We start from the raw sequence: 9291 nt of genomic DNA on the forward strand, positions 1-9291 counted from the left end.
CCTCTGGATGTCCCTTCCCGACCTGAGCGGTTCGCAGCTCTCAGCCGCCGTGCCCGGAGTGCCGGGCTCCGTGCCCAGCCCGCTCCCCTTGCGCCTTTCCCCAGCAGCACGGGCTGCCAGGGGAGGCTGTTGGACAAAGATTCACGGCGGTTTAGAAGTCAGCTTTCAGCCCGCTCCCTTCAGGCAGCCGCTGCCCAGCCCGAGGGCTGCTCTCTGCTTCACCCTCTTCGCGGTGCTTCGCCCCCGGTAAAGAGCACCGAAGTCGCGATGAGCCTTGTAATGAGCTGAACAGCCCCAGAAGCAAACGGCAGGCTGAAGCCGGTGGCAACACCGCTGTGCAAACAGCTCCTTCTTCAGCGATGTTCCCTGTATACGTGTACATCTGCGGGTGTCACCCCGTGCCCCTGCAGCACGACGCCGTTAGGACACAGGTTGCCTGTGGCGTGGTGCTCGGACTTAGCCTGGTCCTCCTGCAGCAGCACTCGCCTCGTGCGATAAACAAAGTGCCTGTGCTGGTTTGTTCATTTGAGAATTAATTTATTAGTTAATGAAAGCCATTTACTCTGTGAACTCCTGGCAAAGTAGCAGCTGAAGAAAAACCAGTGTGGTCTAAACTGATCTCAGGTCCCGATCCATCTCTGGCAGAGATCTAGCAGGCTTTAGGAATGGGATGAATTTTCAGGGCAGTCTGCTGTTGACTATACACATTTTTTCCTAAAAACAGTGAAAAGAGGGAGTGGATTTGCTAATAGCACCTGTTTTGTTTGCATGCAGGTAGCTTTGATTTTATTTGACATATCCACCAAGCATTATGTTCGTATGGGAACTATCCTACCAGTGCACAACAAATGCCCCCAGTGGGTATTGCTAAGCTCTTGATTCACAAACAAGGGTTCGTATCCTGAAGGCACTTACACCACAAATCACATCGCTGAGCTGAGGACTGCGGAGGAATGCAGGAGGAGGCAGGGAACACTGCGAAGGTCAGCAACAGGAGCCATGTCAGTATGGGAAAATAAATTTCAGCTTTCGACAAAACGTCCATAGCAATTTCCTATCAGGAAAACATGCGTTTGGGCAGTTTGTAAGCACAGCTGTTCGAAGGAGAGTTAGCTGATAGGGGTGCTGCTGTTTCTGTCACCTGTCCGAAAGCAGATGTGGACAAAGATGCTTTTTCAGCCATCTGTGATGAGGGATGCAGTTGCAGAAGCCTCCTGCTTCTTTCCCTGTATCACGCACATGACGGGGGGAGAACATCCCCTCCTCCCCCGAGCCTGTCTTCCAGAATTTCTCTCCTTCTGCCTGTCCCTGCTGTGCTGACATTCGTGCTGGCAGCATCTGGCCACTGTTTTGCTGTACTTGAAGTCACTTCTCTCTTCTACTCTCCTATCTTCTCTTACCCTCAGCCAATTGACTTTTAGACAACTAATGCCAAAATATGTGTGCAAAAGCATGCCTGCACTATTAGCATGGACAAGCACAGAGCATTTGAGTGTACTTATTTGCATGTGGAGATGCCCACTGGTGCACAGACACTATTGCTTTGTTAATCTAGCTGATTAAATCATGTTTACCTCTAGGAAGCTAGCAGGTCAGGAAGACACAAGGTTTGCTGCTGTGAAGGTATAAAGTGTATTCCATTCCTTCTCCACTATTTACTTGTCCCTAGCCAGGGATCTTCGTGTCTACCAAAGAAAAAGTAGGAAAGGAGTAGGAGCATAGTGAAATTGGACGTTATATTTGGGAAGCTGTTTATGACTTGGTTTCCCTATTGAACTCCCCATACAAAATGAAATAAAAATTTCATGCTTTGAAAAAAGATGTTCAAATTTTTTTATTTTTTTTTTTGGTAAAGTATCTGCCTTTTTTTTTTGCCTTAGCTATCCTTTGAAGTATACATGTGCCTGTTATACCCAGATTGTAATATTACAATTTTATTAGTTTTTGATAAATGACACCTATAAGCTCAGAAATAACTTCCAAAATCACATATTTATATGGGAATATAAATTTTGAGAACTTAGCATTAGCTCATGTGGATGCTACCCTCTGAATGAGACACCCCTAGCACTTTAGGACATAGGTTAAAGGCACAGAGTATCATACAGTTGGTGACCCAAATATGATTTAACATGGTCTTGATGCTTAGGTTTTGGCCAGCTGAATGGTGGGCTCTCCTGAATCACCTCTGTGGTGCATCACCAAATGAGCTATGCAGACAGATAAAATAGCCAAGAATACACAGGCAGCAATACTCCAAACAATCATGAGTCTGGGAACGATGCTGGAGAACACTACGACTTGGCAGCCAAAATTCTGATCTCCGCTAGGAAGTTTCCCTGTGGCAAGATGTCCTCTGTGCACAGCTGGATGCTGTCATGGCACACGACACAATGTTGTTACAAGCACCAGGGAGAAGTGCCATTTTGCTGGTTTGCCTCCAGGTTCCTTCAGTGCTGAACTTAAAAAACAAACAAACAAACAAATAAATAAATAAATAACACCAACAAAAAAAAAAACACACACACTAGAGTTCTCACCATCCAGGCTGAGAAACACAGTACGTTGCTGGCTCCTGTGGGAAAAATAATCCCCTTTAAAGCTGTCTCTTTTTTAAGATTTACTTTTATTTCCACAGCTTGCAGTTTAACTTGCAATAATTCATAATTAACTTAGCTTTCTGTATGAATTAATAATTTACAGTTATTGCTAGTGGGGAAAAATCCTGCTATAAATAATTCTTACTATTTAAGTTGGAAGACATACCTGGCAGCTTACTAATAACAAGTAATATACTTAGTCAGCTTTTTCAACCCTTGTAGCTCTTTCAAGATTTTTTTTAATTTGTGCCCAAGAGTCATGCTACTAATTACTATGTAGTAAGGCAGTGTGGTAGTTAGATTCACTGAATAATGCATCTCATTTTCCCCAGGCGTTGAAGATATACATTGTGTTTTAATCTGCTGCCATATAACCTACAGCGAGTACATGTGTGAATGCATTTATGTGTGTATATTAATAAACATGATTGTTCCTTGTGGCATGTAGTGTTTTGAGGAAAAAGAGAAAAACAGAAATTTTGCTTTTAAAGGGGTCACTTGTTTATTATTCCATTATGCCAAACTACAGCCTGCCTGGATTTAGCTGAACAACTGTGTGTATGATACCCAGATTTAAGGCCATGAGGGGCTCATCCAAAAAGCTAGAATGGCTCACAGTGGGTAGATGGGGTGCAGGGGGAGAAGAGAGATTGTGCAGTTTGGGGATCTCCTCTAAAAAGAAATGGGTTAAAAGTAATTTATTTAATTACAATAAGGGTCTGAAATTTGTAGAGAGTTTCAGAACTAGGACATTTTACTCTGCAGCACAACATCACTCCTTCAAAAATAACATTTTGAACTATTTTGCTCTTCACTTTAGGAAAAAAAATAAATAAAATTAATTTCTTCCAGGGCTGGGGAAAGTGGCTGAGCCGAAAACCTCCACCCATCCTGCTCCCTATCCAAAGCCACCCCTGAGGAAAGCACACAACCTGCAGTACCCAAGCTAGCAGGTTATAGGAGAGAATATTTAGCTACGTATGGGAACAGCAGCTGAAGTGATAGCAGAACAAGTGCCAGCAGTGCCTGCTCAGCCAGGCACCATGCGGGGCTGCTGCGGCCTGCCTGGTAGCCTCACCCGCAGCCCACCTGGTGAGATGTCCTCCTGGCGTCCTCATCCTCTCCTGTCAGACTTCCTTCAAAATTTAGCCTAAAGAAGCACTAGGAAAAGCTGCTTTACCCTGAGGATTTAACGTGATCCTCCTCAGAACCGGCCAGGAGAGCTGTCGTGCTGTGAGGCGGTGGTGGGAGCTATTCTTAGCATTTTTGGTGTCAGGCTTTGTGTGATCATAGTGACATTACTGACCACAGGTTAGTGATGGTAGCGTCTAGCTCTGACATGTTCCATTGCTCTGACGAGAAAAGAGTGAGCGCCAAGCACAATAAAAGCTGGAAAATAACGAGGCTAAATAGCACCTTGTTCTCCCCCTTCTTTCCGAGCTGTTTTTCTGTCTGCAGTCAGCGCAACCCCCAGGGCAGCCCACTGTTAGCTCCATGATCAATGGGAACGCATGCTGGCCTCAGCTTTACAAACCTAATTATTTTCTTCAGAAATCTGTCTGAAGCTAAAAGGCATCTGACAAAAAATCTTTCCTGTCCCTGGAGCTTAGAGGAATTTGGTCATTGCATGTAAATTGTGTTTACGTTGACTGTTCTCACATCCTCTGCAACTGTGGCTTTGCAAAAGCACAGTCTCTTCCAGCACAAACTGTGAATGTTATGTATGAAGAAATCTGGTTAGTAATGATAATGCGTGTGTGTTTATACACACACAGCACAAGCACGTAAACTTGTGCTAGTGCCTGTGTGTGCTGGCAGGTACGTGTGTGTGTACATGTAAGATGTCACTGTCCATATGCTACATAGGTAATGCACCACTCGCGTGCTTTGGGAAGTATGAGGGCAAAGCAGAGGCCAAGCAGGTTATGGGGAAAGGAAGCGATTGCTCTTGCTTCAGTGGCTGGGCTTCAGAAGCAAAGGCCTTCCTGCTTTATTAGCCTGTCCAGTAACTCAGAAGTGTACAGGAAGCTATAAGGTCAATTTGGTCTAAGTAGCTGTTCATCTTTAACATTTATCTACTGGTTAAAAGATTAGCCAGCTTTCATGCACTTCCCTAGCCCTTTGCCACAACATATAGTGGAGCTCTGCATCAAAAAGAGGGTTCAACCCTCTTCTCTCTGGGGGCCACCTGCATTAATGCTGGTTCATTTTGCAGAACTGGCCAAGTCCGAGTGAATGGATGCAGGGGAAAAGGGTATCCTGTGCAAAAGAAATCCTGAACATGAGGTGGGCCAACCCTGAACACTGGCATCATCACCATCACTGGTGGTGTTGGCAGGAAAAAGGAAATGTAACTAGCTCAGAGACAGCAACAGGCATGAAGACGGAAAAGCTTTGAAGCGCAGTTCCCAGAGAAGTGGGAAGGAAGCAGTGGAAACATAGAGGCAGGACCGCTAGGCAGGGACATGCTTTTACCAGTCCAGTTAGAGGAAACAGCCCTGAGTGCTTGAACTCAGCCCAGGCATCTCTATATGCTCAAAACATAACTCAAGAATTAGTGAAGATTTGCCTCTAACAGGAGGAAATACCTGATGGCCAGGGAAGGCTCTCCTCTTCTGCGAACATTTTAAACTGGCTCCAGACTTCCCATGGATGTGTAAGCCTCCACTTAGCAGAAACAAATGCATACCAAAAAAAGGCAGAGAGAGAAAAACTGGAGAAACACCTGCAGGATCACTTATGTCTCTTGGTTACATTTCAGCCCAGTAGCTGGACCACCAGGACAAAGCACAGTGCCTTCCACCAGCCTGAAAGCTGTACCAGGGGTCCTGGCTTAACAAAACATTTGCCCAGCTGGCTGTCAGGGCTCCCCTGTTCCCATGCAGTAGGTGGGTGCTGGTGGCATTGAATCAATTTCCAGGCCTTCATCTAAATATATTATCTTGGATTAAACCCTGTGGAAAATTCATAATGAAAAACAAGCAAACCCCCCAGAGCAGGCATGATCTGCAAGCTGGCAAATACTGTGATTGCTTCCCACAGATTATAATTTTACCAACACCTGGGCTGAATGCACTGTGCTGATGCAACAGCCTCATGGATCCTAATGAAATAATTACGGGATAAGAGCACAAAGAAACATTCAGAGCTTGAGAGAAAACAAACAAGTGTAACGCAGGAACAAAGGTACTAGATCAGCTGGGAGATGAAAAGCTTTTGTGTGGCCTTATTTATATTATTGGCATATATAAAATCTCTTCAGACCTGTATGTAATACGTTACCTATAAATGCAGTCAGTACGAACTGCCTGGTCTGGAGGGAATTGCTGTGGTTTTGCGGAAGGCTGAGGTCTTAAACAAAATGTCCTGCTCTTTTGTGAAAGGCGAGGGGCAGAAGAGGAGTCTGTGGCACCCCTGCTCTGCGCTCACCCCTATGGCTGTGGACAAACCACAAAACCACGACGTAATTGCTTCTCTGTGTAATGTGTGTAACACTCCACACCTAATCCCCTGTAGCTTTGCACAGCCTTTTGAGTTAATGTATTGAGTTACGTCTGAAATTCCCTCATGAAAGACATCATTAAATAACCGGTTCGTAGTCTTTTATTTAAAGCTGTTTGGCCACAAACACAAGGAAAGACTTCCAATGGGCATCAGAAAAAGAGCAAAGGAGCTGCAACTCTGGAAGCAGAAGCAATGTGGCTCTCCTAGACAGACCTACGAAGACAGTGGGTTTCCCTTTTGAAAGACAACAGAGGTCTTGGTAGGACTGAAGGCCAGACAGACATACCAAGAAACATGAATGTCTCTGAAGAACCCTGTGAGAGAGTTTAACCTGATGTTGGACAGCTCTAAATTCTGAGGAAAAAAAAAATAAAATAATTTAAAAAAAAAAGTTTCTGAGCTTATTCTGATTATAGCATCTTGTTCTCTATTTATAACGCAAAATCCACACGTTACAGGACTCTGGTTGGGAAGGTCCAGAACTGCATTTTGCAGGCCTCATTAAGAGCTGATCATCTCTTTCATACTCCATATGTGAGTTTTTGTTTCATTTCCAAGAGCGCTGTGTTAAAATATGAGAAACTAAGTGGAATATTGAAAGAGAGTGATATCTTCTGCTAGACAAAAGAAAATCAAGACTAATGGATACAGAGAGCCAAGAAGCTGCTGAAAACCAACCTGCAGGTTTTTTTAGTGGACAGGACCAGCTATTTGGGTAGAAAAGCCACTCCCACAGCAGATCCCAGGTTTCCCAGGCTGAAGTAGCTCCTGGGCATCTAAGAAACTTCATTAATCACTTTGACTGCATCAGTAAAATACCTGTGTGATATGGGGTGCATGAGCTGTACCTCTCAGCTACGTGTGACCTGCTCAGGAGCTCCTTAGACAGCTCAAACAAAAACATGGCTGTTGTAAGGCAGATAAAGTGGCTTAAAACCATCCATGGACTTATTCCCTCACCCTTTTCTAATGGATGAAACTCAGAGAAGATTGCTACTCTAATACTTCGACAGCCCTCCCAGCCACTCACACTTACAATCTCCTTGACTTCAAGACATTAGTTTGCAGGAATGGATCCCAAATCATGCTAGCAATAGTAAAAAGTACTTAAATATTTTTTATTTTTATTTTTTGAAAATAAATAAATCAGTGCTCTCTAAACAGTGTTCTCTTTTCTATCCTTCTAATAGTAATTATATTTCTGGACTAGAGTCATGTAAATGAACACAAACTAAGCTTATGTCTTAGCTGAGCCTGTTGACTTACAATTCTTCACACACAGGAACATGATTAAGATCTAGAATGACTGAAATACTTTGTTTAATCAAAGGTGTCACCATTTCATAGGGACCTGTGTATACTAATGGAAATGCTGTAGTACATTTCTGCGGCCAAGTTCTTCCATTTTAAAAATCCTGTTCAATCTTCTTCCATCAAGAGGACTTGCATTTTTCCATTTGTTTTCAACAGGAAATTTTTTACTCTCGAAAAACAAAATCTTCATATGAGTCTAAACACTTGGAAAAATAGGAAGCTCTGCCTGGGAATACAAATTGCACTGCTGTGCTTAGTCACAAATGGCTGAGTGCAATGAGATTTTACAATAAACCAGAAATGTCTGTGTTTTGTTGTGTCAATAAATGTTCCAGTGATGCTCTTAAAGACAATAAATTACTGGTAATGGAACACTATCCTCAGCATGTAGAAGTCATTTTCCACTTCCAGACATTCTCAGATTAGGTTTAAATTGCTATTAGAAAATCCTAAATGTGTTTGTTTGAAGAAAATCTTTTTAATGCCTAGAAATAATCCAGCAGCGGCTGGTTTGAGCAGAGTTAGCTGGAGTATTCCTGGGGAGCACAGTTTAGAGGTTTGGAAGGGAGCTCAGCTCCATCATATCCTTACCACTAGCAGAGAGGGTGATACAGAAAGATTTCACATCCTGTAATTTTTTGCAGCTGCGTTAAGGGTGTGCTCAGCTGAAGAGGAAACTTGTTGTCAACCTGCTAAGAAAATCGTTGTGAGAGCCTGAGTTTATAATAAGGGGAAAACACTTGTTCCTGAGACAGCGCTCACAGGTTGCAGTTTGCAGAGCATCTCTGCACAGTGGTTACTCACAGACAGCCTTTGGGGCAGTATGGGTGAGCAATGAACATTGCAAGCAAGGCAGAATAAATAAACTAGAAAAACAGGACTCTGATATACAACCATTAACGCTTTTGCAAGTAGAGCTGTTGGCTGTGCTGAAGATCCACTGAAATCCATGGTGTTACCCAGCATTAGTGTTCAGATGCTCGGCAGTGCTTGCAGCAGGGACCTGAAGGTACAAATGTTGGAGTTCTTACCCATCCTCTTCAGAGTTTATGTTAGCAGTAGCAAAACAAAGCAGGACAAACCCTTTACTGTTTTTTATTGTTTGTTTGTTTTTATTTTAATGGCAGCTGTAGTAATGATCAGAATGGTGTCGTGTGTAGAAATGTAACAAGTTATAAATGCTCTTCAAGGCTGCAATACTTTTCCTGCACTGATACTGATCCTGCACTGAAAAATAGTGAACAGCAGACATAAAGCCTTAACAGGAATTCTTATATTGACTTTCTGAGCTTTCTCAAATAGAAATCCATGAGGGATTGAGCAGGAATTTCAGAGGGGCTAATTAGCTCTGTGCCCCAAGAAAACATCACTGGCAAACTCAGATTGTGCGGGCTTGTGCTTCACTATCTCACAAATGAATGACCCAAAAAAGACTGGGCAAATGATCCTTTCCTGGTCAGTGCCCAACACTGATTACACATATTCAAATTCAGAATTGAATTCCTATTAGCAGAAAGTCTGCTTTGCCCCATATTTTATTTTTGGAAAAAAAAAAAAAAAAAGAAAAAAAAAGAAATAAAAGTGGTGCTAGTGGCTGTATTTGCATTAGCAATAGCAGGCTTTGCCGATGCACAAGATCTCTGGCCCGTGCTGAAAATCAAAGCAAAAGGTTACAGACTGAAAATCAAAGGTTACAGTTCCATGTTAGAAGTCATCAAAATTGTCTGTGCTACTTCCTATTTTCTGTCAGCATTTTGAGCTATTTTAAGTCTGTGCAGACTTAATGAGCTATGTAATTGTGTACAGCGTGTGCAGGAGCCCAGACAGAAGCAAGTGGCACTGAGAAGCCTGCAGCTCTGTGAGGGCACAGTTG

The sequence above is a fragment of the Cygnus atratus genome, chromosome 7, assembly GCF_013377495.2.
Source record: "Cygnus atratus isolate AKBS03 ecotype Queensland, Australia chromosome 7, CAtr_DNAZoo_HiC_assembly, whole genome shotgun sequence".
Taxonomy (NCBI): domain Eukaryota; kingdom Metazoa; phylum Chordata; class Aves; order Anseriformes; family Anatidae; genus Cygnus; species Cygnus atratus.